Source organism: Coccinella septempunctata, chromosome 8 (assembly GCF_907165205.1).
Source record: "Coccinella septempunctata chromosome 8, icCocSept1.1, whole genome shotgun sequence".
Classification (NCBI taxonomy): Eukaryota; Metazoa; Arthropoda; class Insecta; order Coleoptera; family Coccinellidae; genus Coccinella; species Coccinella septempunctata.
Genome location: NC_058196.1, coordinates 27,786,181 through 27,809,402, shown reverse-complemented (window position 1 = coordinate 27,809,402; position 23,222 = coordinate 27,786,181). Strand labels below are relative to the sequence as shown.

General features: G+C 37.4%; 1 protein-coding gene across 5 annotated transcripts in view; it reads left to right on the top strand.

The window, feature by feature from the left end:
* The window catches only part of LOC123318918 (homeobox protein abdominal-B), a 157,326-nt gene that overhangs the window by 61,829 nt on the left and 72,275 nt on the right, over positions 1-23,222 (top strand). The gene's annotated exons all lie outside the window — the stretch shown is intronic.

The following is a 23,222-nucleotide window of genomic DNA, read 5'->3' as shown; positions in this document are numbered from 1 at the left end:
CCGGGCCACCAACGTCGGATCGATCGTGAAATATGAAAATTTGTCGCCATTTTAGAAGACGTTTAGTTCCCTGCTCGGGCGCCAACTCGCGTTTCAGCGCTAATTTCGAGGTATTATGATTATTATGATGACGGAACTCGCGAACGTGGAATGAAGCTTGTTATAAAAATGAAGTGAAGATTTTATACACTAGAATGGCGTAGATGTACGACCTTGCCAAAAATCCCAAACATTCTGAGAACTCAGCGATATCGAAGTTATTCTTCAATTAGAGATTGAGAGTTGGATATCATGCTTAATTTGTCGATGAGAACTTGCAAAGAATATGTACTAATATTGCAACAGTAGATTCTTGAGGTAAAAAAACACTTTTCTTCTATATCATTTATTCCGATTCGGCTCTGATAAAAAGTTATAGCCATTTTAAGTTTTCATAATGAGCTGTTCCACTCCTGGAAAAACGAAGTTACTAGCTGAATCCGTGGCACTGCACATCTGTAGATCTTTTAAACAAAGTACCCAATTTTTCAAATTTCACAGACGAATAGTCAATAAGGCAGATGGATGGCACTTTTTTACACCATCCAATATTCAGGATAATCTTAATTATCAACCTCTAAGTAACTCCCAATTTCCTGGAGGACATTTTTTCCCTTTCGTACACAAAGAATGTGAAACCACGACACTAAATCTATAAAACGCCAGTAGCCGCTACATAAATAACGGTACACGTTGCATTTTTGCCCGTATTGCGGCAAAATTATCCCTCGGATATATCAGAGCCGAAGTGGCATGAACCATAAATATACTACCTGGTGTAATTTACAGCCTCCACGGTCCAACTCTCTTACCCGTACGGCGTATGTGTGTGTACCTAGGTATAAAGCCAAACGCCGACATATTCTTACGCCAATTTACGACCCCGGTCAGCCAGTTCGTGCCTGTCTGTTGCGCGTTCTCTGCCTGCGTCTCTTCCAACGCGGAGAAAAATTGAAAATTTTTCCTCCAGTTAGTCCAGAGATATACGAGTAATTTTCGAGCTTCGGAATGTTGTTCGGGCTGCGGGATGCAACTTTGTATACGAGATGCTTATCTCGAGGTACTACCAGTTGGAGGATATTTTCACCTTTTATTGGTTAAGATACGATTTCATTGGTCGTTAAGAGGACGCGTTCATTCAAAGTCAACTATGGTCAGAGTGCTCCTGATGTTCGAGGAATGAGGAGCTGAGGGCCGTTCCTTCTACTCTCATATTTGATGCTGTTGTTAGGACTAATTCTTATTTTAGTAGCAGTTAGTTGTTATGTTATGCAATATGAGAAACCGTTTCACCATCTAATCGTAATTCCGATATGTCTTTGCTGCTTGAAAAGAAAAACACGTTGTTAATGGTGTAAAGATTATAATATTGTGATGATCACAGATTGTTCCTCTGTTTCTGTTAACAAGAATCTTCAAACACTAATTTTTTCATCGCTCGTATGAAATTTTTTTCAAATTATCATGTTTTTTTTAAAATTTTTCCATTCCAAATGGAATAGGTCTGTAGCACCAGTTTGCGATTTCAGTTTTTCATCATTAAAAATCACTCAGGCAGAAAAATATTACCTCATCTACAAATCCACTGATTCAGCGAATATACAGTGTTAGTCTTTGACTCGGACAAATATTGCAACAGTAGGTTCTTGAGGCCATAAGAAACACTTTTTTCTTCACCATTTTTTCCGAGTAGACTCGCTTCAAAAGATACAGGCTGTTGAAAAACCATAAAAAATGTAATCTCGCAATCGGTTTTATCGAATAAAATGATTAAATTTATTTGATTAATTTATTTCGAACACAAGAAATCATCCACATCTTCCAGTTTTCTCATTATGACCATCACGTACCATAAAAATACAAAAAATTCAAAGTACCCAACTCTTGAAACTGAGTTGGACTATCTAATGAATATTTGAACGTTTTTTAAAATAAAAGTATTCTTCACATTTTTTCGTATAATGCGCCGTTTTCGAGTAATTCGATGTTCAAAAATTTAAAAATATCTGTGAATTTTGAAAAATTGGGTACTTTGGCTGAATACAACTCTGTTTAAAAAATCCACAGATGTGTAGTGTCACAAATTTAGCTAGTTATTCTTAAGGTAATTTTGTTTTTCCAGAGGTGGAACAGCTCATTATGAAAACTTACAACGGCTATATCTTTTTATCAGGGCCGAATCGGGAAAAATGGTATAGGACAAAAGTGTTTGACCTCAAGAATCTACTGTTATTTGTACGAGCCAAAGACGCAGCCTGTATATTAGCTACATTTGGAAAAAGAACGAATTCTACAGTTTTATTCACTCCTAAAGTTTGATGTTCCATATGTATTTTGTTTTCGAAGACAAAAAAGGTAGATTCATTGGTTCCTCAAATTATAATGGTATCATTATCACTTCAGTTCATCGAATATATCTTCATTTATGCATTTCCTGTAAATAACCGATAATTTCATTCGTTAATAGCACAATTATCCTTCTTCTTACAACAGAAATGTCTCATCGGCATTAACGGAATAACACTGAAGAAATGTGCTTGTCTAAATTGACGCATTATAGCCGTGTCAAATTGTTTGACGTAGGACGATTAGACTTAATCGAATAATTGTCACCTTGAGAGTTTCTTCGATTATCTGATAACTCTTGAGCATAATTCATTCGGTTATTTTTAGTTCAAAGTGGACACAATGTCATTTACTTTCACATAATATCGCATTTGAGACTATACAGGATGATATACGATAAAACCTTGTGTTTAACAACAGTATCACTCTATGTTTGCTGCATTCTATATTTTTCATCACCTTTGTTTTAAATCAATAATGACACTACATAAAAACGATAATTGTGTAGAATGAAAGAATTAAGAGACATTGGCAAATACTGAACAACTTGTACACATACTTTTCACAAAGATGACTTTTGCTATTTTAATAGATTCTTCAGGAATTGAAATCTTCTCTCTCCCACATAGCAAATCACAGTTTCTTTAATCAAAGTTTGGATTTTTATCGATTGGATTCATGAACACTTCAGAAATTACAAATAGTTTCATTTCCAGAGTAGTTGCTTAACTTTGTATTAATTCACTACCACTTGGAAGAGTTTGAAGCTTTTTATTCATCTTGAGAATATAAAATATATGGAGTTTATTACTGTTTTCTTTTTGTTGATCTGCCCATCAGAAATCTGAGCTTATTTTTTGTTTTAAGTTTTGGTTTTTTCTCCACTATACAGGGAGAGTCAAACTTCTGACGAATTTTCATGAAGAATATTTCATGTTTTCAAGGCGACATTGAGCGATGAATATTCATCGCGAAAACATGAAATCGTCCATTTTCCATTCAGAAAATTCCCGACACGAGCATTTACCGCATAATTTATGGCCGTCGTCCGTTTAAAACCTTCAATGTCGTGTCCGATACAAACTTGTCCGGGACTTTGGCTGGCTCTGCCATTATCAGAGATTACAATTTCCACTAATTGGACGCTCGTTAGCGGTCGGCGCTGCTGCCATAATATCGACTGCACGCCAAAGGCCATTTTCGTGGAAAACGCAACAGAACAATTCGGACATTGTGTTGTTAGTCCGAGGCGGAGGCGTTTCGAACTTACGGCGCACCGAATCCCCGTGCAGGTGCACTAATCCGATGAGATCCCCTTTAATGTATGCCGGCGCATGCACATCGGTCACGAAACGCGGTATGATCGAGAATAGCTGTCTTTGTTTCGATGGGGAAAACAATCTCGATTGTTTTTTCCGTTTGTTTTCTGCGGATTGAAGTGAAAAAGTGCCTAGATTGCAGTCTGGGATACGATCATGTATTATTGCTAGAAATTCTATCCCTAAATAAGGGAATCAATTCCAGAAACCGGAAAATCATTGTAAAATCAGCGAATTTGTGATTGAAAGCCGAATTTCTAGCGGAACTTGCACTGGGTTTGAATTAATGCCATTTTCAAGATGAAAATCTGAACTAAGGGAGATAGGTTTTCGAAATTGCTGGCAATAGATTTAGCGTGTTCGAAAACCTCTATTTTCATACCGAAATTTCAAATATCTGGCCTTGTCTTGGAGAAAATATATTTTTTTGTTTTTCCACTTTTCATTTTCGAGTTGACTTCGAAGAGCTGTCTAGAGTGCAAGTCTCTATTGAATCATCAACTGTTTGGATTTCTAGAATCTTCAAAACAAATTCTATGCACTCCATATCCTAAGACAATAATTGAACATCCTGATTTTCAGACAGAGTAGCAAATAGGTCATTTTAGGGGGTCTAACCCCTTGCTCATTTTTGACCCAAAAAATCGAGATTTTCGAAATCGAGTTTTTGTGTTAGGGTGGAAGCCTTGGCAATGCTGATAATAAAACCGGAAATCCCTATTGGATCAGACGAATGTAACAGGAGATATCGCAGATTGAAAATTGCAATTTTTTGAAAAATGCCATTTCCGAGACGAAAATCTAAACGAAGAGAGATAGGCTTTCGGAATTGCTCGCAATAGGTTCAGCGTATTCTAAAACCTATATTTTCATACCAAAATTTCAAATATCTGGCCCTGTTTAGGAGAAAATATTTTTTTTTGTTTTTCCACTTTTCATTTTCGAGTTGACTTCGAAGAGCTTTCTGGAGTTCAATTCTCTATTGAATCATCAACCGTTTGGTTTTTTAGAATCTTCTGAACAAATTCTATGCACTCCATATCCTAAGACAATAATTGAACATCCTGATTTTCAGACACAGTAGCAAATAGGTCATTTTAGGGGGGTCTAACCCCTTGCTCATTTTTGACCCAAAAAATCGAGATTTTCGAAATCGAGTTTTTGTGGTAGGGTGGAAGCCTTGGCAATGCTGATAATAAAACCGGAAATCCCTATTGGATCAGACGAATATAACAGGAGATATCGCAGATTGAAAATTGCAATTTTTTGAAAAATGCCATTTCCGAGACGAAAATCTAAACGAAGAGAGATAGGCTTTCGGAATTGCTCGCAATAGGTTCAGCGTATTCTAAAACCTATATTTTCATACCAAAATTTCAAATATCTGGCCCTGTTTAGGAGAAAATATTTTTTTTTGTTTTTCCACTTTTTATTTTCAAGTTGACTTCGAAGAGCTCTCTGGAGTTCAATTCTCTATTGAATCATCAACCGTTTGGTTTTTTAGAATCTTCTGAACAAATTCTATGCACTCCATATCCTAAGACAATAATTGAACATCCTGATTTTCAGACACAGTAGCAAATAGGTCATTTTAGGGGGGTCTAACCCCTTGCTCATTTTTGACCCAAAAAATCGAGATTTTCGAAATCGAGTTTTTGTGCTTGGGTTGAAGCCTCAGCAATGCTGATTATAAAACTGGAAATCCCAATTGGATCACACGAATATAACAGGAGATATCGCAGATTGAAAAATTGCAATTTCTGAAAAATGCCATTTTCAAGATGAAAATCTAAACGAAGGTGGATAGGCTTTCGCAATTGCTCGCAATAGATTGAGCGTGTTCGAAAACCTATATTTTCATACCAAAATTTCAAATATCTGACCCAGTTCACTAGAAAATATTTTCTTTTGTTTTTCCACTTTTCATTTTCGAGTTGACTTCGAAGAGCTCTCTGGAATGCAATTCTCTATTGAATCATCAACTGTTTGGTTTTCTAGAATCTTCGAAACAAATTCTATGCACTTCATATCCTAGGATAGTCATGGAACATCCTAATTTTCAGACAGAGTAGCAAATAGGTCATTTTAGGGGGTCTAACCCCTTGCTCATTTTTGACCCAAAAAATCTGGATTTTCGAAATCGACTTGCTATGCTTGGGTTGGAGCCTTAGCAATGCTGATTATAAAACTGGAAATCCCAATTGGATCACACGAATATAACAGGAGATATCGCAGATTGAAATTTGCAAATTTTTGAAAAATGCCATTTCCAAGATGGAAATCTAAACGAAGGATGATAGGCTTTCGAAAATACTTGCAATAGATTCAGCGTGTTCGAAAACCTATATTTTCATACCAAAATTTCAAATATCTGGCCCTGTTTAGGAAAAAATAATTTTTTTTGTTTTTCCACTTTTCAATTTCGAGTTGACTTCTAAGAGCTCTCTGGAGTGCAATTCTCTATTGAATCATCAACTGTTTGGTTTTCTAGAATCTTCAAAACAAATTCTATGCACTCCATATCCTAAGACAGTAATAGAACATCCCAATTTTCAGACAGAGTAGCAAATAGGTCATTTTAGGGGGGTCTAACCCCTTGCTCATTTTTGACCCAAAAAATCGAGATTTTCGAAATCGAGTTTTTGTGCTAGGGTGGAAGCCTAGGTAACGCTGATTATAGAACCGGAAATCTCAATTCGATCAGACGAATATAACAGGAGATATGGCAGATTGAAAATTGCAATTTTCGAAAAATGCCATTTCCAGGATGAAAATCTAAACGAAGAGAGATAGGCTTTCGAAATTGCTCGCAATAGATTGAGCGTGTTCGAAAACCTATATTTTCATACCAAAATTTCAAATATCTGGCCCTGTTTAGGAGAAAATAATTTTTCTTGTTTTTCCACTTTTCATTTTCGAGTTGACTTCGAAGAGGTCTCTGGAGTGCAATTCTCTATTGAATCATCAACTGTTTGGTTTTCTGGAATCTTCAAAAAAAATTTCATGCACTCCATATCCTAGGATAGTAATGGAACATCCTTATTTTCAGACAGAGTAGCAAATATGTCATTTTAGGGGGTCTAACCCCTTGCTCATTTTTGACCCAAAAAATCGAGATTTTCGAAATCGAGTTTTTATGCTAGGGTGAAAGCCTATGCAACCCTGATTACAGAACCGGAAATCCCAATTCGATCAGACGAATATAACAGGAGATATCGCAGATTGAAATCTGCAAATTTTTGAAAAATGCCATTTCCAAGATGGAAATCTAAACGAAAGAAGATAGGCTTTCGAAAATACTTGCAATAGATGCAGCGTGTTTGAAAACCTATATTTTCATACCAAAATTTCAAATATCTGGCCCTGTTTAGGAGAAAATAATTTTTTTTGCTTTTCCACTTTTCATTTTTGAGTTCACTTTGAAGGCCTCTCTAGAGTGCAATTCTCTATTGAATCATCAACTGTTTGGTTTTCTAGAATCTTCAAAACAAATTCTATGCACTCCATATCCTAAGACAGTAATAGAACATCCTAATTTTCAGACAGAGTAGCAAATATGTCATTTTAGGGGGGTCTAACCCCTTGCTCATTTTTGACCCAAAAATTCGAGATTTTCGAAATCGAGTTTTTGTGCTAGGGTGGAAGCCTAAACAACGCTGATTTATATAACCGGAAATCCCATTTCGATCAGACGAATATAACTGGAGATATCGCAGATTGAAAATTGCAATTTTTGAAAAATTCCATTTCTGAGATCAAAATCTAACCTAAGTGAAATAGACTTTCGAAATTGCTCGCAAGAGATCAAGCATGTTCGAAAACCTACATTTGCTTACCAAACTTGGGTTCAGTTGTTGAAGAATTCTCAAAAGACAAGAAAAAACCTTTGAAATATCACCTTAAAGTCTCCACCGACCACACAGTTTGCTGTAGCTATATACCCTATCTTCCAACGCTTCGCTGAACCAATTACTTGATGTTATCCTGAAATCAGCTCCTTCCTCTCAGTGATAAAACTAACCGGCCAGAATAAAATATACGAGCCTTCATAAAACATAATTACGTCTTAACTCCAAATAAACTCATCAATAAATCAATACTTCATTGGGCCTGGTCCTAGTCGTTTAGTTCAGGTGCTAAAATTTTCATTCGTTATAAAACGCTCGCTCCACACACACACACACACAAAACACACACTCGGAGAAATCGAATCTTACAGACGCTAACGAGTTCGTCAATCATATATGAAATTAAATTTTTATTGACATATAAACTCGTGTCAAACGGTCAGATGAAAGGGAGATACGTTTATTGATGTAACAATATCATAATGGGTTCTTCCGTTTTACCACGTGTGTGAACTACCGCCTCACCGAGTCCGGGGACAATAAAATTTTTTAATGTCGCACCTCGCTTAGTTTCGGCAATAGGTATCTTCGGGCCCATAGGAGCAATGCCTACTTCGATGCTCTTATTGAATTTGTTGCCACTTCACGCTCCGTTTTTTATGAGCCATTAGGTGTAAATCGTAAACGCCACAATATAACTATGCGCTTTTAATTGCAATTTTAATCTGGAAACTCGGCTTTCGTTATAGCTGAGATTGATGGATATGAATTTCGACATTCATATACTCAAGAGCATATTAGGAAGATCATAATGTAGTGAATGACTTGCAAGGAGTTTCACGAAGTATTTCTTCTTTTACTATTGCTAGCAATGATGTGCAGTGTATAATGTAAAGAGAGTTTATTGCTTATTATTGTTTTTTCTTGAACCACGCACTTAATTCTAATATTATCAACTATTCGTGTATATACACTGCGCAAAAAATTAACGCACATTATGGAAATCTCAAATTTATTGAAGGTGTTCTCAATGATAATTATTTTTATCAGAATTATGCATGCATATGTTATCCATCTTCAACGGTTTTCTTCAATGCAGATGTTTTTCCCCAGCAGGAATGAAAAAAGATGATATTATCAGATTTTGAATGTATTGGCATTCTAAAATCAGTTGTTCTCGATCAATTCTAGTGATCAATAGTTTTTCTTTCGTTTGATTTTCTACACTCGATCGCTATGCAACGCGAAACACGCAATTTGACCCAAGAGGAATGTGTCCAAGCGGTAGTTTTGCGAGAAGAAGGGTGGACATACACAAGAATTGCAGAAAGGTTTGGAGTTTCCCATACAAGTGTGTCCAGAATGTTGCAGCGATTCAGGGAGACAGGTATGAATGTCCGAAGACCAGGACAGGGTAGACCACGGGTAACAACTGCCATTCAAGAACGTTACTTGAGAGTTTCTTCGTTGAGACAACGGTTTGCAACCGCTCGCCTCCTTCAAATTCAGCTTGAGCAAACTCATGAGGTGCAAATTAGCACTCAGACAATAAGAAATCGTCTCAGAGAATAAGATTGAAGGCCTCGTGTCGCGGCAAGAGGCCCAGCTCTTACCCCAGCCTATCGAAGGGCGCGTTTGGATTTTGCGAGAGAGCATATCCATTGGGAAGAGGCCGATTGGGAAAGAGTTCTCTTCACAGATGAGTCTAGATTCTGCCTCTACCATTGTGATCGACGTTCCCTTGTATACAGACGTCCACATGAAAGATATGCTCAGTGCAATTTCCTGAATACTACTGGTTTCGGGGAGGATCGATTATGGTATGGGGTGGAGTATCTTTGACTGCTCGCACAGACCTAGTGGTCGTTGATAATAGAGCTTTGAATGCTGATAAGTATATAAGGAACATTCTTGAAGAGCATGTAGTGCCATTTGCCCCATACATTGGTGAAAATTTCATTTTTATGGACGATAATGCCAGACCCCATCGTGCGCGCATCGTTCAGGAGTACCTTGAAGAGGTTGAAGTCTCTCGAATGGAATGGCCAGCAAGAAGTCCAGATCTCAATCTGATTGAGCAGGTTTGGGACAACCTCAATAGAAGGCTGAGAAGTTCAGAAAATCATCCAGCTACTCTTAATGACTTAGGAATCCAACTCGGAGAAATCTGGGAAGGATTAGATCAGAACATTTTAAGATCACTCATTTTGAGTATGAACCGCCGTTGTCGAGCTGTAATTAACGCAAGGGGTAGAAATACCAAGTATTAAATCACTAATCGGCATTTCAGTATTTTGAAAATTGTTCATTTCTCTTCTTTCACATAAGATTCGGTAAAATCCTGAATTTTTCTTCCATTTAATGTGTCTTGTTTCGTTCAAAACCTTCCCGAGAGAACATAAAAAATAAGTTATCAAGTCAATGTAGAGTTAACTTTCATCAAAATTGAGATTTTCAGAATGTGCGTTAATTTTTTTGCGCAGTGTATTTTGAGTTATCTCTCTTTGAGCCATTCTACATCTTCATAGAAGTATAAATCATCATCAAATCAAATGTTTGAAGCAGTAAAAAATTCTGACACATTGGATGCTGTAGAAACTACTTGGAGCTCCCATCATTTTTTCAATTTTTACCGCCCCATTACCCTGCACCCTAGAACGTCCTCCAAAAATATTCCAACCCCCAGAAAATTCAATTCTTGATAAGGGTCGGTCCAAACCCTACCGACGTAAACAGAACGATAAATTTTTTTGTCGTAAATTCGGCATCTACTCTGTCGCGGTATGGATCAGTCAGCGAAATATTTTTCATCTGCTGGAGTCACGATAGATCTTGTTGTTTTGGCGATTAACGATATGGAAGTAATCTGTAGAGCGAGAGGCAGTTCTCGTTATTTACGTGTCGTGAATTCCCGTTCAGTATGAAAGAAAATGGTCGTCGAGGTTTCATTTTTCTTCTTCTTGAGAAGCTGCAAATTTCGTAATATGATTATGCGAACTAAAGATTTTCTCCCTAAATAACTCTAAGAGCGTCAAATATCACAAGAGTTACCAGATTCGAACATAACCCATTTAACCTTACATTTCGTACCTTCTATAGATATCATGTCTCATCTTTTCCATATAGACCCCGGTGCTTCATTAATATATAGCATCTCGAAGAAACTTTGTCGTCTGGCACAATAAGAAACGAAAATATTTGCCTTCAGTCGACAGCGAAACTCTCGAAACAAGGCGGAGTTTTACGAGGTGAACATAATGAAACTCCTAGATAAACTGCAATACACACGACCTCATCCGCCCAATTTATTATTGCATGTTCCGCTTCACCAGTCGAGTTATATGGCGCAGACGAGATTGGTTTCCTTCCAAAGTAGATTAAGAAGATTGAAAAACCCAACCATCCGCTTCTATCCACGTCGGCAATTTAGGTTCGTTGTTTTCGAAGTTTTAGTTCGGGTTAGCATTGATTTTTGTCACCGAAAAACTAGGGAAGATAAGGATTTACAGAAGGAGGATAAAAGCATGAGTCTGTCGCCATCTGCGAAGATTCGAGTCGATTCATTGCCCTGGCCACCTAGATTTTCTGATCTTTCTCCCATAGAACACATCTGGAACATTCTTTACGTCCATAGAAGTTGACCAAACAGAGCCTGTATCCCGTTACTTAGAATAAATCTACGAAAAGACACAAAAACAGAACTATCTTCTTCTCGAGTTTCCATTATAACTGTGGACCAAAGACGTCCACTGTGATCTGTCTGAAGCTAGTTGTTCCCGGTTATGATTGGCATTAACTGATTTTAGGGATTGATGTAGGGCCTGTTCCGATATTGCTGGTTTGACTGGCCAGCAATCGAATAACAATAGAACTCGAACGACTGGGCCAATAGGCATCGTCTCTGAAATACTGACAGTACTGTTCAGGAATATCGGAACAGACGGATAGTATATCCTTGAACTGCTTATACTGGCCTCTTGGTTTTCGAGCTCCCTCTGTGAATTCGCCATACAGAGCTATTTTGGGAAGTCTTGTGTCTTGCATCCTCAGAATGTGAGTCGGGCTCTCGTTACTTGTGTCTCAATTGTTGTACAACTCGCGCGCTGCAAGACTTCTGCATTATTTGTCTTAGATGACGTTGTTGCGTTTGTTCAAGCTGTTTAATATGTCTTCTGTAGGGTGTCCAGCTTTCGCTTCCGTAAAGAAGCGTTGGGACGACCACTGCTTTGTAAACAGCTGTCTTGGTCTTCAGATTGAGGTCGTGATTTTGAAATACTCTGTCCTTTAGCTTCCAGAATGCCCGTGATGCCGGTTGTGTATTTCCGTGTCCAGGTAAGCCCTAGTATTTATGAAGCTTCCCAAGTCCTTGAACCGCTTATACTGGCCTCCTGGTTTCCGAGCTCCCTCTTTGAATTCGCCATACAGAGCTATTTTGGGGAGTTTTGTGTCTTGCATCCTCAGAATGTGGCCGCTCCATATGAGTCGGGCCCCCGTTACTTGAGTCTCAATTGTTATACAACTCGCGCGCTGCAAGACTTCTGCATTCGAAACTTTGTGGAACCATGTGGATGACGTTGTTGCGTTTGATCAAGCTGTTTAATATGTCGCCTGTAGGGCGTCCAGCTTTCGCTTCCTTAAAGAAGCGTTGGGAGGTCCACTGCTTTGTAAACAGCTGCTCGGTCTTCAGATTGAGGTCGTGATTTTGAAACACTCTGTCCTTTAGCTTCTAGAATGCCCTTGATGCAGAATTGATACGATTTTGTGTATTTCCGTGTCCAGGTTAGACCTTGTATTTATGAAGCTTCCCAAGTATTTGAACTGTTCGACTTGTTCTAGAGTTTCATCCCCCAGGCTGATATCTGTTTGAAGGCTTTCTGGTGGACTTACCAGGATTTTGTTTTTGACCAAACGGTTTCACAGAAGTTGATGGTATTTCGTTATTTATTACTAGAAGAGTTGTTCTTTTAAAATATGTATCATATTAAGCCCTACAATGATTTTTCTGGGAAATAAACCTTCCAAAAATTCCCAAAAAGATGGGATCACTTAAAAATTCGTCCAAACCAAACGGTTCGACTGAGGCTGATGAAATTTCGAAATTTATAACTAGAAGAATTGTTCTTCTAGAACATGCATCACATTAGGCTTTACGATGATTTTTTCGATAACCACGCTTGTCGATACCCATCATATCTAAGCAAGAAGGAGAAAAATACAAAATCTAGCAAAATTTTTGCATCTTCAATGCAACACACTAACAATAACGATCAAAAACCTTCACCTCAAGGTAATTGTATATCACGAGACCTTATCATAATATGCAACGATGCGAACCCAGCATCACTCTCACGGACGCCCACACCGGGGTCAATAAACCGATGACGAAGGGTTGCCAACCTCACCATCGCGAAATAACGGTCGTATATCGAAACAGAGGCCTTCCTGGTCGCACCTACACCATCGATTGTGTTTCTCAGATCATACGGAACTCATTTTCCGCAATTCTGGAGCGAGGCGGAAATTTGATCCTTATCCCCGGCCCCCCCGGCCCCCCTGGCCCCACTCACTCGTTGTAAGGAAGGGGTTCCGGCATTGTTGGGCCTTTACGACCGCCGCGACGCTCTCGGCCGGCCGAGACGCCCGGGCGGTTGCCTGATAAAATTTCAATTCGACGCTGTTTATCTGATGGACATAAAACGTGGCCCTGGACTTCTTCGAGGCGTTCCAGGAGATGGACGTTGTTGTTGAAATTGTTTTTTTTGTCCTGCGGGGTCGGGAAAAGGTCGTAAAAGGGCGGTGGATGCTCGGAGGAAAATGATGGTTCGAGATGCATCTGGATTTGGAGTATGGATAACTGAGGAAAAAATTTGCAAATTTATACAGAGGTTACAATGGTCGATTCGATAAATTGAGTTAATTCACTCAAAAAATGTTGGTTCGATTCGAACCAAATGTTTAAATCAAACAGAGTTTTCAAATTGAGATGCATATTGGGAATTTCAGTCTATTATCTCTAATAAAAGTGAAGATTTAGATGGTTCATTCGAAAAGTTATGAGTTTTTATCTTCAAAAATAACGTATCAACGGAAAAACTGAAGGTATCTTCAAATATTCAACCAATAATAATACTACATTGAAAGGAAAATGCACGATTTCATGTTTGAACACATTTTCTCGAGAACAGAGTTTTTTCAAATGTACCAGACCTTATTGAAAAGAATAGTTCCAGTAGATTCGGGTGACTTCGGACTGTCCTCTGTAACTTGGGACAATTACCCCCTTGCAGATTTCTCTGTTTCTTACCATTTATGAGTGGAGGGACAAACTTATAAGATTGTGTAGCGTCCTTTCGGTTAGTTTAACAATTAATTCCTGTTAAGTTTGCCGTGACCAGAGCGTTTGAATTGACAGGAAAAATTAACGAATTCAGGAGAGTAAAAGCGCGTTTTTTATGGCCCTTATACTTTCTAGTGTCCTGTACATGTGTTTCAGTTTGTGCATGTGTAATTTTTTTCTGAATACGTGGAACATTGGGATATTAGATATGTCATGAAACAAGTTTGTTTACAAATCAAACGGAACACGGATCTCTTTCATTTAGTTTGTTGTTTCATAGGGTGACTTGGGACAATGCCGAATAGCTACAAGCGGAGCATTGGCAGCAGGAAATATGCCGATTTTTCGCAGGATATTATTATTTACGTTATTTCCACAAAAAAATCACCAAAGAATGAAAGAAATCAAAGTTCCCTTGTTTTGTTTAGTTTTTTTACATTTGAGTTGCAATATATTTCCTTGCTGTAAAAGGGGTTTATCATTTAATTTCCTTACCGAATTTCAACTATATAATCACAAATTCAAATTTTTCAAAATTAAACACCGTCCCAAGTCACCTATTCCATATGAGAGTTGAGAAATCAATAGATTTCAACTTGTGTCCCAAGCCTCCCAAATCGGTGGGTGACTTGGGATAAGTATATTTTATTTTTTTCAAAATTTATATCCGAATTCTGAAGCATGTTATATATCCTAATCAATAGTCTGAGTCATTGAGCATATTCGAACCTGTTTTTCAGATAAAAATAGGTCACCCTTTTTGAAAATATCACAAGTTGTTTTCAACAATCGTCCCAAGTCAACCGAATCTACGGTATCAAGAATTTTCATCGAGTATTCTTAGCCAGAGCCTCTTTACATTTTTTGCAGCATAGACTATTCTTTAGACTATTAAGCCCACACAACTTGATATGAACATTATTTTTCAGTATAAAACTGACATGTTTGAACACATTATTTGACTTTTCATCTGACATATATCATTTGGAAACGTCAAAACCAAATGTCCAGCAGTATGTAACCTCGTAGGAAGTTGAGCACCTAAGACCATCATTTCTAAAAAGTTGCGGTCAGTATCTACAATCCGTATAAGCGAGACCATCCCAGAATAACCACTTTTTCAGATAAAAATATGCCACCCTTTTGAAAATATGACAATTGAATTCAACAATCGTCCCAAGTCACCCGAACCTACGGTAAAGGGAAAAACAGAGCCTCAAATTTGAAAGGAGAAAATCAAACGGTGCTCAAATTCTCTCATCCTATTGACCGCTGTCATTCGCGAATGAACGATGTGAAAACGACGTAGATCAATAAAAATTGGTCCAATCTTGGAGGAACGCTCCAATTCGTTCAGCCGACTCGACTCCGCGTATCCGTCCGACTTTTTATCCGCCGTTCGTTCCGCTTTTACGGCACTTTGCGAGAAGCAAAACTTGCCGACAAGTCCTATTTCACCCGTACCGCGACTTTTACGGTCCCCGTTCCTTTTTTTCCTTTTAGCGAATTTCCCCGAGATGGAATGAATGTTTTTCTTCCACGGGTCCGACGCAAAATCCATCTCGGCGGGCGGCTAGCTAAGACGTAAACGTCAATTAGACGGAGTGAAGGAGGAAAAGGAAAAAAGCGACCGCTTCCCGAGGGAATATCGATCTGCTCCTTTATGGTGCGGAGACATGCGACAAGAGGGATGGTCGGGGATGTTACCGGGGTATTATTCTGGGATGGTCTCTCTTATACGGATTATAGATATTGACCGCAATTTTTTAGAAATGATGGTCTTAACGTTTTCAACCTCCTTCCTGGACATATGAATTGTCAAATGGTTTTGACGTTTCTAATTGTCATATGTCAACTTCCTTATACTGGACATTCAAATTGTTAAATGATTTTGACGTTTCTTATTGACATATGTTTACTTCCTGCGAGGTTACGTACTGAACATGTAAGTTGTAAAATAAAAAGTCAAAGGACGTGTTCAAGCATGTCAGTTTTATACTGAAAAATAATGTTCGCATCAAGTTGTGTGGGCTAAATAATATATGCTGCAAAAAATGTTAAAAGATGCTGAGAATACTCGATGAAAATTCTTGATACCGTAGATTCGGGTGACTTGGACGATTTTTGAATTCAACTTGTCATATTTTCAAAACGGTTACCTACTTTCATCTGAAAAAGAGGTTCGAATATGATTAATATGATTATTGATTAGGATATATACCATGCTTCAGAATTCGGATATAAATTATGAAAAAAATAAAATATACTTGTCCCAAGTCACCCACCGAGTTGGGAGACTTGGGACACAAGTTAAAATCCATTGATTTCTCAACTCTCAAATGAACTAGGTGACTTGGGACGGTGTATAGTTTTTAAAAATTAGAATTTGTGATTATATAGTTGATATTCGGTGAGGAAATTAAATGATGATCCTCTATTACAGCGAAAGTAAAGATATTGCAACTCAAATTTAAAAAAACTAAACAAAACAAGGGAACTCTGATTTCTTTCATTCTTTGGTCATTTCTTTGTGGAAATAACGTAAATAATAATAGCCTACGAAAAATCGGCATATTTCCTGCTGCCAATGCGCCGCTTGTATCTATTCGGCATTGTCCCAAGTCACCCTTTGAAACAACAAAATAAATTAATGATATCCGTGTTGCCGTTTGATTTGTGAACAACCTTGATTCATGACATATCTAATATCCAAATATCCCACGTGCCCAGAAAAAAATTACACATGCACAAAGTGAAACACATGTAGAGGACACTAGAAAGTATAAGGGCCATAAAAAAACGCGCTTTTACTCTCCTGGATTCATTAAATTTTCCTGTCAATTCAAACGCTCTGGTCACGGCAAACTCAACAGGAATTAATTGTTAAACTAACAGAAAAGACGCTGCACAATCTCATAAGTTTGTCCTTTCACTCATAAATGGTAAGAAACAAAGAAATCTGCAAGAGGGTGATTGTCCCAAGTTACAGGACTATCCCAAGTCACCCGAATCTACCGGTAAGCTAATATAGTGCAACTCCTTTTAGAAAATTCGCAGATGTGTCACAGTTTTAGCTAGTTTTTCTAAGGGTCAAACTTAAAATGGCTATATCGCAAATCTCTATTTTTCCGATCACTCTGTTGATTATGCAAATTGAACAGAATCTTCAGATTCGTAACACTCAGCGAATTTCACCTTCACATCTAATTTTTTTCTCGATTCTAAATTCTTCTCGAACAGAAAACGATGTCCGAAAACCTTCCGCACACTAGCGGCGAAGCCATTAAACGGCAATTACACCAGGGGCAATAACTAAAACCAATAAGTTCCATTGGATAACCGTTGAATAATAAAAGACTCAATAACTCGGGAGTTAACCGTAAGAAAAAAGCAACAATTAACACGTCATTAGTATATTGCGCGAGTTATATCACTTCGCGTTTCAGTCCGCAATAAAACCTTGGCTGGCCAACCACATATTTGCCCTAGATTGATAAGGCGTTGTCTGCACCTGGAAAATATTCGAAGGAATGAATAACATTTATTTCCATAAAGGCTACAGAATCGTAAATAGAAAAAAATCAAGGTTCAGGCTCACACATCACTGGAAATGTTGTTTTTCATCCCTAAGTTTTGTATTCGCTTATATTTATGATTATGTACTGATTAATCAGTATATTGATGATTTACATTCTTCAGAGACTATCGAATTTTTTAATCATTCAATCATGATTTCTTGCAAGTAAAAGCTCCAACAGCTGCATTCACATTATTTTAGCAGTCGGTTGGCCATGAAATAATTTTCTCAAGTTTTTGTAACTAGAACGGAGTAAGGTTGGCATTAATGAAATGTCGTTAATGTCATAACGCCGTTGCCACAACTTTAATCAATGAATATTAAGAAAATGCCGTGATTGAAAAAAGAGTTTCAGAATGTGCTATTTAAAATTCAGGTCCGCTCATTCAAATAGTTATACCCTGATATTCTAAAATCCACAATACGTCAGACGGTAGCGAACATATTCAATGTAAGAGAATTTAAATAATGTTTCATCTGAATCTAAACGACTTATATTTCAGCTGAATATTTCCACAATCAGAAAGATTGTGAATGAAGAGGATGACAAATAATTTTCTTCTATTGGGAGACCCAAAAAAGTGGTGGTATTTGAGAATATTATATTTGAGTGGATTAATGCGAAAAGTTTGCTACAGGATTTTCGATGAATGTCGTCGTAGAATAAGTTCCCGAAAATTGATTTTTCTTTTTTTTTTTCATTTGACTTGTCCTATACATTGTAAATGTCTCAAGGTACAAATAAATACCTAATTATTATTATTAAATCAATGCATTAAGATGAACAGCCACAAATACGCGCCAGTTGTCCTGCTAATTGTTTATTCATGTGAAATTTTTGTTCAAAGGTGAAGTTTATCTCGATTGAAACTTCCTTTAATTCCTTTTACTTATATTGATGCAAGATGATTTTTGTTGAAGACTTTAACATTCTTGAAATTATCTGTTAATTCCTTCGGGAGATACCCATTCCCAACCACTGCTTCATATGCATTTCATCTTCGGGTTAATACTTTTGAAATCTACAACTGATGTAACGTATTCAAACTTTAGCCAAAGAAGATAACGAACATTAACTCTCTTCAAGCTAGTGCATATTATGATATTATACTGATCTCTTGTATTTTCCATGCAAATAACTGGATTTGGTATGCCTTCAATCAGTTTGTATAAACTTCAATTATGTTCGTCGCATATTTTCCGAGACATTGTGATGAAATACGTAATAACAGAAACTTTTACGTAGAACGGGCAACCTGGCGTTGATTTAAAACCCAAAAATGTTTGGCAAGCTTCATAACCCCAGCTATACAGAGTGAAATGTGTCAAATTTCCATGGCAAACCGAGTGCTAAAATAAAAATGAAGTTTTTATATATCCGTCTGCTGATTATCTGAATTACCATTGTCAAGAAAAAAAACATTTTACAACCATCATTTATTCACGAAGGACAAGGAACTCTTGACCCCCATTCTTTATTCCCAATTACCGATTGATCCCGAATAGCCCTTCCTCCAGAAACCCATCAGCCTTTAAAACGATCCTCAACCCGTCCCTTGGACGGAGTCAACCTCAAAACCCCCAGGCCCCAGGGAACAATATCCTTCTTTCCTATAAAACCCCCATCTCCTCCTACTCCCGCCGAATCCCATTCCGTAAGATTAGAATTCAGCAAACTCCTTCTGCACCATCAGACACTTCCGGTCGCAGCTCACGAAGGTTATAACTCCGGCAAAAACATCCAAGACCTGAGATAGCGCAGCGTGTCTTGCAATTTATTTTATTCCGGGAATCCATTTCAGCCTCCGGCACGTACCCCGCGCGGTCCGAGCGAATGTAGCTCGTAGGGCGCTTGGGTTAAGGGGCAGAATGGCGAGGCCGGGCCCTGCCTGCCTGCCACCCATCGCAGATCGAGCTTTGCGCTTCGGATCGCTAGCGACGTGTCGGCGGGGAAGGGAGCGCGGCAGGGTGCCGTGGCTTGGAAGTCTACCGTGACTGACGAGTGTACCGGAGTCGGGCCCAATGCGCGGCCAGACGACGGCCATCTTGCCTGCCTGAAATCAATACGCGGGTACGGGCGTCGGCCCCACTGACGCGCGCCGATGTTTCAGTGCCGTAGGACGGCACACATTTTGGGTTTTATTCTCGAATCGAAAAAGTACATTTAGGAATCTTGTTCATTTTTTTTTAGCATAACTAACATCGAATTTTCTATCATAATTTGTCGAAATATGGTTTTGTTGAAAATTGAAGTACCGAGAAAACTATAGGGAGATATACATAAGTATATTTTCCCAAATTTCAAGAAGAATGCATGAATAAGTAAGTTAATAATAATTTGAATCATTTTCCGAAAGTTATTTCCTGAAAACTTAAAGTACAAAATTCAAAGAAAGATAGGTTAACAATAAATAGTTGTTCATTGAGCTCTGTTGAAAAATTCTTCATATTTTTTTCACAATTTAACATAATCCTAGCAGAAATATATGAGCCATAATCAGGGTGAGTGTCTGACTCGAGTAAATATTTTAGCAGTAGATTCTTGAGGTCAGAAGACACACTTTTTTCCTTCACCATTATTGCCGAATCGGCTCGGTTCAAAAGATACAGGCTGTTGTATAACCATACAAAAATCTCACAAACGGTTCAATCTAATGAAATGAATTTCGGAGTATAGTTTTTCATTTATTTGGTGAATCTTTTTCGAACATAAGATATCACCCACGTCTTCCAGTTTTCTCATTATGACCATGACGTACTAAAAAAATACCAAAAAACCCAACTCTTGAAACTGAGTTGTTCGCTATCTAATAAATATTTGGACGTTTTGTAAAAGAAAAGTATTCCTCATACTTTCTCATAGAAGGCGCCGTTTTCGAATAATTTGATGTTCGAAAATTTGAAAGTAATCTGTGAAATTTGAAAAATTGGGTACTTTGGCTGAATACAACTCTGTTTAGAAGATCCACAGATGTGTAGTATCACAGATTTCGCTAGTTATTCTGAAGGTAATGTTGTTTTTCTAAGGGTGACACAGCTCATTATGAAAACTTAAAAATGGTATAGGAAAAAAGAGTTTCTTTTGATTTCAAGAATCTTCTGTTGAAATATTTGTACGAATCAAATACTGTAGATATAACTAACTATCAAAGTCATTAATTCACACTAATTGAACAAATTTGTACTCCCAGTACAAATGAGTACCTACAAATTATTCTTCTTCTGTTGAAATCATGTTTTTAAATTTCCTCCACAAATATTCGATGTGGATCATACCCTCATCACTAAACATTGGCTGAGACCCACATGGAAGTCCGAAATTGATACATTAATTGCAATAAATTCAAAATGGGGTATAAATAATAATGATAACTTACATGTCAAGAAATTATATGGCAAGAATTCAATTTAAAATTGATTCAAGTACAATAATTGTAGAATAATTCTTGCCAACAAGTAAGAGTCCGACGGAAAGAGTATATCTCGAAATCTTTACTCGTTGAAAGGAAAGAACATTAATTGTACATTATATTGTGAGAACATTCTTCTTCTGTAATGTAATGAATAACGTGTCTGAAAAAAGACAGCAAATTTTTTATTCTGATATGGAGTAGAATACCTAAGCCATAAGTATAGCTAGATGTAGTCATGCGATATTACCTTAGAAATATATGTTCAGTATAATTCGAACATGTTTTGAAGGAGGTCATTTGGATGATAATGAATGGACAAAAAAAATTATACTGGAATGCTTCGAACAGGAATTTTCTTGACTGTTGATATTTTCAGAAAGAATTTTTAAATAAGATAGGAAAAAACGATAAATTCATTCACTAAACACAAACTAGAACTTGAGGACAAAAGATGTTTTGGTCTGAATAATCAATAGTCGCAAAAGCATAGGAAACCTTCGGTTCATGTAAATTGCTAGGGAATAACATCAAGATTCATGCCGAATAAAGCCCTCATAAAACTTCTGCTTGAAAACATCACCAAGAATTTTTATGTCCCAGTTCTCCATATGAATTCACGATTTTGATTATCGCTAAGTTTCCTCTTTCAATGCATACACAAGAATTGAGGAAAAAATGTCCAAATGTAAAATTTACTTGCAGTAATTTCCAGATAAGTTCTTGTAATAACCGCCTTTCACTCAATTCTCAAGTTTTTTAATAATTATTGGCATTCGTGAAAGGTGAGGAATGTTGGTTTTGTATCCTACCTACAGTCATTCGATTCATCGAACTCAAATCCAATGTAGTGAACGTCATATAAAAGATTCAAAATCGCTCTCATAATGAGGATTTTGTGATTTTTTTCCGTCAAGAAAAAAATATTTTATTCAGTTCGCTTTTATCTCCAAGTTACACTCAAACATTTAGTTACATTCTAGCTTCTAAAGAACCTGAACTGACAGTAATCTCGAAGCATATCTAAGGGTGCACAACAGAAGATTTAAATTTCACCTTTCAACGTTTATCCTATATACATAAAGAACACTCCGAATTTTCTCTATATTTCGTATATCCGGAAGTTTTTGAAGCTGCTTTCAAAAAATCACTCTCGCAACCTCATCCACTCCTCACGCAAAAAACAAAACAAACAAACTGCAATCGACAACGTGATTTCCTCTCATTTTCAAATTTCAAACATCATGATGCAACTCATCTAGTATCCAGAATGCAACTGAATAAGTTGAAGGGAATCCCATACCTTTGAATATAATCATACGACCCTGAGTATCCATTATTGCATCCCTTTTCATTTGCGAAGGACATACGACAGAACCAGAGGCTATTCTCAGTTTTGTGCATCATCATCTCGCTTTGTTGTCTCCAATCCTTGGTGGAAAATTATCGTAGCTATTTCATTCATCAAAAAAATTCAATCATAACTTGTCAGAAACGATTTAAACACCAACAACGAAAATGGACCAGTCCAGAGCATCTCTTGCGCTGCTCTGAATGCAAAAACGTCGGCCGCCAAACGAAACATTGAACCCGATAAATTATTGCCGCTTGCCCTCGACATTTACAATTTTTTCCAGAAAAAAAAATGCCAACCCGTAGCGATAAACTCGAGAGCCTATCGGGTTTCGGAACGTTTTCCGTCGGACAAAGTGGAGTGTCAAGAAATGCAATAATTTAGTTAAGTTATGCAGGAGTATGAAAGGCACTCCCTCTGCCTTATCTCGAAAGGATACATATTTTCCAATTTACCGGCCCCAAGGACGAAATAAACGTAACGCTATATCATATTTTCGATTCCCTTCGAATGGAACCGTGAACGTTTACGAGGCTGAAAAAGTCTTGCGGCTCTTAATCCAATTATTCATGAGATAAGTCTGGGAGATTAGCCGGCCGCGGTAGATGGTGCGTGCTTTACGCGCTGGTGGAGGAGTGGAATTCTCACTAGGTATCTCAGGTCAGCAGGATGCAATTTGAGTTAATTTCAGTTCAGTTAGAAACTACAGTTTCAGTTTCTGAGTATGAAACTTTCATTTATGATTTTCTACTTATCCTGTTTTTATGAATCAGTTAGGATTACTCCTATTTTATTGATCTTGTTATATTCAATGTGTAGATAATATTCTTATGAATAAAGATATACTTTTTAAAGGAAATCTGTTTAATCTGTGAAACAAAAGTAATGTGAAATGTTGAAAAAAAACCAGTAATAAGTTTGCAAGAAGAATTTTCAAGGTTTATCTTATCTTTCATTATCGAAAAAATTAATAATTTTTCCTATGAAGAAAT